Genomic DNA, 7142 nt, shown 5'->3' on the forward strand with positions numbered 1-7142 from the left:
GAGCAGAGAGGTGATTAACAGTGAGAGGGGGTGAGAGAAGCATAGGATCATTAACAGTGAGAGTGGGTGAGAGGAGCTGCGGGAACATTAACAGTGAGAGAGTGTGAGAGGAGCAGCAGGAACCTTTTCTGAATGGCAGGTTGTGACTAGTGAGGTACCGCAGGGATCAGTACTTGGGCCCCAGCTATTCACAATATATATCAATGATTTGGATGAGGGAACCAAATGTAATATTTCCAAGTTTGCTGATGACATGAAACTTGGTGGGAATGTGAGTGGTGAGGAGGGTATTAAGAGGCTTCAAGGTGATTTAGACAGGTTGAGTGATTGGGCAAATACATAGCAGATGCAGGATAACGTGGATAAGTGTGAAGTTATCCACTTCAGTAGAAAAACAGAATGGCAGAGTATTATTTAAATGGTGATAGATTGGGAAATGTTGATGTACAAAGGGACTTGGGTGTCCTTGTACACCAATCACTGAAAGCTAGCATGCAAGTGCAGCAAGCAGTTAAGAAGGCAAATAGTATGTTAGCCTTCATTACAAGAAGACTTGAGTACAGGAGCAAGGCTGTCTTACTGTCTTACTGCTGCTGTACAGGGCCTTGGTGAGACCACACCTGGAGTATTGTGTACAGTTTTGGTCTCCTTACCTAAGAAAGGACATACTTGCCATAGAGAGAATGCACTAAAGGTTCACCAGACTGAATCTTGGGATCGCAGGATTGTCATATGAGGAGACGTTGGGCTGACTAGGCCTGTATTCACTGGAGTTTAGAAGAATGAGAGGAGATCTCATTGAAACATAAAATTCTGACAGGATGGACAGACTAGATATAGCGATATTTCCTCTGGCTGGGGAGGGTGGGGAGAGTTGGGGGGTCTAGAACAAGGGGTCACAGTCTCAGGATAATGGGGTAGATTGAGATTAAGATTAAGGTGAGGATTTAAGATTGAGGTGAGGAGAAACTTCTTCATTCAGAGTGTGGTGAGCCTATGGAATTCTCTACCACAGAAGGCTGTGAAGGCCAAGCATTTAACAAGGAAGCAGATAGATTTCTGGACTCTAAAGGCATCAAGGGGTATGGGGAGTGCATGTTAAGGTAGAGGATTAGCCATGATCACATTGAATGGTGGAGCAGGCTTGAAGGAACGAATGACCTACTCCTGCTCCTATTTTCTATGTTTTTATTAACAGTGAGAGAGAGAGTGAGAGGAGCAGCAGGAACATTAACAGTGAGAGAGAGAGTGAGAGGAGCAGTGGGAACATTAACAGTGAGAGAGAGTGAGAGGAGCAGTGGGAACATTAACAGTGAGAGAGAGTGAGAGGAGCAGTGGGAACATTAACTGAGAGAGAGTGAGAGGAGCAGTGGGGCCATTAACAGTGAGGGAGAGTGAGAGGAGTAGCAGGAACATTAACAGTGAGAGAGAGTGAGAGGAGCAGTGGGAACATTAACAGTGAGAGAGAGTGAGAGGAGCAGTGGGAACATTAACAGTGAGAGAGAGTGAGAGGAGCAGTGGGAACATTAACTGAGAGAGAGTGAGAGGAGCAGTGGGGCCATTAACAGTGAGGGAGAGTGAGAGGAGTAGCAGGAACATTAACAGTGAGAGAGAGTGAGAGGAGCAGTGGGGCCATTAACAGTGAGAGAGAGTGAGAGGAGTAGCAGGAACATTAACAGTGAGGGAGAGTGAGAGGAGCAGCGGGAACATTAACAGTGAGGGAGAGTGAGAGGAGCAGCGGGAAGATTAACAGTGAGGGAGAGTGAGAGGAGCAGCGGGAACATTAACAGTGAGAGAGAGTGAGAGGAGCAGCAGGAACATTAACAGTGAGGGAGAGTGAGAGGAGCAGTGGGAACATTAACAGTAAGAGAGAGTGAGAGGAGCAGCAGGAATATTAACAGTGAGGGAGAGTGAGAGGAAAAGCGGGAACATTAACAGTGAGAGAGAGTGAGAGGAGCAGTGGGAACATTAACAGTGAGAGAGAGTGAGAGGAGTAGCGGGAACATTAACAGTGAGAGCGAGTGAGAGGAGCAGCGGGAATATTAACAGTGAGAGAGAGTGAGAGGAGTAGCGGGAACATTAACAGTGAGGGAGAGTGAGAGGAGCAGCGGGAACATTAACAGTGAGAGAGAGTGAGAGGAGCAGCGGGAACATTAACAGTGAGAGAGAGTGAGAGGAGTAGCGGGAACATAAACAGTGAGAGAGTGAGAGGAGCAGTGGAACCATTAACAGTGAGAGCAGAGCGGGGCCATTCTGACGAAAGTATAATAATTTTCGTAATATTTTTCTGGTTTATTGTGAAGTAGGTTCATGGGGGTAAGTATAGGTGGTTTTGTATGTGTGATTTAATTACATTTGGAGTCAAGTGGACTGCAAGCTTGAAATTATCAAAATAATCTAGTTATAGAAATATGCTTGACATGCTAATGAGTAAACTTAGATGCTGGCTTAGCATGTAAGGCATGAAGGGAATTTGCAGTTTTAGATAAATGAAGGGATTGTTGAATTTCAAAGGGATGTTTGTCTGTTTATAAGTAGCCACATAAGCAAGGCTAAGGAGTGTGTTTGTTTTTCCCAGAGGTTACTGACAATATTGCTAACATGTAAGTTTTTATATTATGAGGAAGATATAGTTTCAAAGATGTATGAAACAACAGAATTTACATAAAAGAGAGAGAAACATTTATAAAGGAGAACGAAAAGCTATGTGGGAGAAGGCCATGTAAGCTCTAACAGGAGTGTGTGAAACAGCCTACAAAAAGCCTCCAGCCATTTGTGCATAAGTCTGCTATGTAAAGTAAGTGAAGCTTGAGACACCCATTTGGAATTCCACTGTCAAGTGGGTAATGTGTTAACTTGCTGATTTTGTTTTAAATCTAAAATCTATTTTGGACTGTTGCCTTAAAGTGGGTGCATAACTGGGAGTAAGGTCAATTAGGACTTTTAGAATTTGTTGTAGTAGTAATTGTAGTCTTATGTATGTGCTTGAAATCTTTTATTTTGTTAATAAATATTTTAATTTAATTTTTAAAAAATCTCTGAAGATCTTGGTGGGCTCATTATTTCTGAATTCAGTGCACACATCTTGTAATAAATACAAATTGCAAAACCGGTGTGATAACGCAACCAAGTTTTCCTTGTGGATTTGGTCCACCTGGCACACATCATCTGCCATGTCATAACACCATTAACTAGAGAGCAGAGTAGGGCTATTAACAGTGAGGGCAGAGTGGGACTATCCACCACGAGGAGCCAGTCTGTGGATTCAGAGCCTGCTTTTGCAAAGAAAAATAAAGATGTGACATCATTGGGAAACAGGTAGACAATTGGCTGGTGAGCACTAGTAAGATGTGTTAAGTAGTACTAGGGTTTATCAGTATTAGTAAGGTTTATTAGTAATAGTAAGGTTTATAAGGTTTATTAGCATTCATAAAGGTGTATTCACAGTAGCAAGATTTATTAGAAGTAACAAGGTTATTAACCAACAGAGAAATGGTAGGGCTGCTCCAACTTTTAGAGTGTACATTCTGTGCTATGTGGGAACTCCAGGACGCTTCTTGTATCCTGGAGAACCATTTGTGCAGGAAGTTTCATCAGTTGCAGCAGCCTGAGCTCCGGGTTTCAGAACTTCAGCAGCAGCTGGCGTCACTACGGAACATCAGTGGGGTTGAAAGCTCCATGGATTGCATGTTTACAGATGTGGTCATCCCACAGCTTAAGATCATGCAGGGAGAGAGAGAATGGATGACCACCCAACAGTAAGTAGAAACAGGCAGGTGGTGCAGGACTCCCCTGAGTATATCCCATTCTCCAACTAGTATTCAGTTCTGAATACTGACGAGTGTGATGGTTCATCTGGGGAGTGCAGCCAAGCCAAGTCCATGGCACCATGGGTGGCTCAGCTGTATAACGGGGTAGAAGGAAGGCTGGAAGTGGTAATTCAGTAGTTAGGGGAATAGATAGGTGTTTTTGCGGCCGCAGACCTGAATCCAGGTGAGAGTATGAGAGAGAGTATCGGTAGGAGTGACCATTGTGGAGACAAAGTCCTGCCTTCACATTGAGGATACCCTCCGTCATGTTGTGTGGCACAACCACTGTGCTAAATGGGATAGATTTCAAACAGATCTAGCAACTCAAGACTGGGCATCCATGAGGCGCTGTGGGCCATCAGCAGCAGCAGAATTGTACTCAACCACAATCTGTAACCTCATGACCCAGCATACCCCCCACTCTACCATTACCATCAAAGCCACAGGATCTACCCTGGTTCAATGAAGAGTGTAGGAGGGCATGCCAGGTGCAGCACCAAGCATTCCTAAAAATGAGATGTCAACCTGGTGAAGCTATAACACAGGACTACTCGCATGCCAAACAGCATAAGCAGCAAATGATAGACAGAGCTAAGCATTCCCACAACCAATGGATCAGATCTAAGCTCTGCAGTCCTGCCACATCCAGTCGTGAATGGTGGTGGATAATTAAACAACTCAATGGAAGGAGCGGTTCCACAAATATCCCCATCCTCAATGATGGTGGAACCCAGCACATCAGCGCAAAAGATAAGGCTGAAGCATTTGCTACTATCTTCAGCCAGAAGTGCCGAGTGGATGATCCATCTCGGCCTCCCCCAGAGGTTCCCAGCATCACAGATGCCAGTCTTTGGCCTATTCGATTCACTCCACGTGATATCAAGAAATGGCTGAAGGCTCTGGATACTACAAAGGCTATGGGCCCTGACAATATTCCGGCAATAACACTGAAGGCTTGTGCTCCGGAACTTGCTGCACCCCTAGCCAAGCTGTTCCAGTACAGCTACAATACTGGCATCTATCCGGCTATGTGGAAAATTGCCCAGGGTATGTCCTGTATACAAAAAGCAGGGCAAATCCAACACAGCCAATTACCACCCCATCAGTCTACTCTCCATCATCAGTAAAGTAATGGAAGGGGTCATCAACAGTGCTATCAAGCAGCACTTGCTTAGCAATAACCTGCTCACTGATGCCTAGTTTGGGTTCCGTCAGGGCCACTCAGCTCCTGACCTCATTACAACCCTGGTTCAAACATGGACAAAAGAGCTGAATTCCCGAGGTGAGGTGAGAGTGGCTGCCCTTGACATCAAGGCAGCATTTGATGGATATGGCAATAAGGAGCCCTAGCAAAACTGGAGTCAATGGGAATCAGGGGGAAAACTCTCCGCTGGTTAGAGTCATACCTAGCACAAAAGAAGATGGTTGTGGTTGTTGGAGGTCAACCATCTCAGCTCCAGGACATTACCATGGGAGTTCCTCAGGGTAGTGTCCTCGGCCTAACCATCTTCAACTGCTTCATCAATGACCTTCCTTCCATCACAAGGTCAGAAGTGGGGATGTTCACTAATGATTGCACAATGTTCAGCACCTTTTGCAACTCCTCAAATACTGAAGCAGCCCATGTCCAAATGCAGCAAGACCTGGACAATATCCAGGCTTGGGCTGACAAGTGGCAAGTAACATTTGCGCCACACAAGTGTCAGGCAATGACCATCTCCAATAAGAGAGAATCCAACCATCACCCCTTGATATTCAATGGCATTACCATCACTGATTCTCCCACTATCAACATCCTGGGGGTTACCATTGACCAGAAACTGAACTGGACTAGCCATACAAATGCTGTGGCTACAAGAGCAGGTCAGAGGCTAGGAATCGTGCGACGAGTAACCCATCTCCTGACTCCCCAAAGTCTGTTCACCATCTACAAGGCACAAGTCAGGAGTGTGATGGAATACTCCCCACCTGCCTAGATGAGTGCAGCTCCCAGAACACTCAAGAGGCTTGACACCACCCAGGACAAAGCAGTGCACTTGATTGGCACCACATCCACAAACATTCATTCCCTCCACCATTGACGCACTGCAGTGTGTAAGTGTGTACCATCTACAAGATGCATTGCAAGAATTCACCAAGGTTCCTTCAACAGCACCTTCCAAACCCATGACTACTACCATCTAGAAGGACAAGGGCAGCAGATAGATGGGAACCCCACATCTGGAAGTTCCCCTCCAACTTACTCAACATCCTGACTTGGAAATATATCGCTGTTCCTTCATTGACGCTGGGTCAAAATCCTGGAACTCCCTTCCTAACAGCACTGTGGGTGTACCTACACCACATGGACTGCAGTGGTTCAAGAAGGCAGCTCACCACCACCTTCTCAAGGGCAACCAGGGATAGGCAATAAATGCTGGCCTGGGCAGCGAAGCCCACATCCCATGAATGAATAAAAAAAAAATCCAGGATGGTGTGTTGCATCCCTGGTACCAGGGTCAAGGATGTCACTGAGCAGCTGCAGAGCACCTTGAAGAGGGAGTGTGGACAGCTACCAATCGAGGTCCACATGGGTACAAACGACACAGGCAGAAAGAGGGATGTGGTCCTGCAGTCAGAATTTAGGAAGCTAGGTAGGAAATTAGCAAGCAGGACCTCAAAGGTAGTAATCTCCTGATTACTTCCAGTACCATCTGCAATTGAGTATGGAAACAGGCAGATAAAGCAGATGAATGTGTGGCTGGAAAGATGATGCAGGAGGCGGGGGCTTTAGATTCTTTGGACATTGGGACCAGCTCTGAGGGAGATTGGACCTGTATAGGCCGGACGGTTTGCACCATAATAGAGCTGGGACTGAGCTCCTTGCATGGCAATTTGCAAGTGCTATTGGGAAGGGTTTAAACTAACTATTTAGGGGTGTGGGAATGAGGAGATAATATCAGAGACACCAAGGTGTCCAGAATACTGGGATAGATAAATAGCACTAAAATAAGGAACAGTCAGCTAATAGGTGGGGTCAGAGTAAGGGAAAAAGTAATAAAGTCTAAATCAGGGTTACTGTGCATATATGTGAATGCAATAAGTTTAGTAAATAAGATTGGTGAGTTACAGGTATAGATTGACATGTGGAAATATGATATTGTGGCTACAACAGAGACCTGGCTCAAAGAAGGGCTGACTAGGTGATAAATATTTTTGGATACAAGCAAGGCCTGGGAGTGGGAGGTGCAGACGGTGCTAATCACCGGGACTCATGCCTCTAGAGGACCTGGGGTCATTGGCCAAGTAGCCAGTAAATCGGGATGCTCAGTGTCCAAAGCAGCCAATCCAGCA

This window comes from Cetorhinus maximus, chromosome 15 (assembly GCF_964194155.1).
Source record: "Cetorhinus maximus chromosome 15, sCetMax3.hap1.1, whole genome shotgun sequence".
Taxonomy (NCBI): domain Eukaryota; kingdom Metazoa; phylum Chordata; class Chondrichthyes; order Lamniformes; family Cetorhinidae; genus Cetorhinus; species Cetorhinus maximus.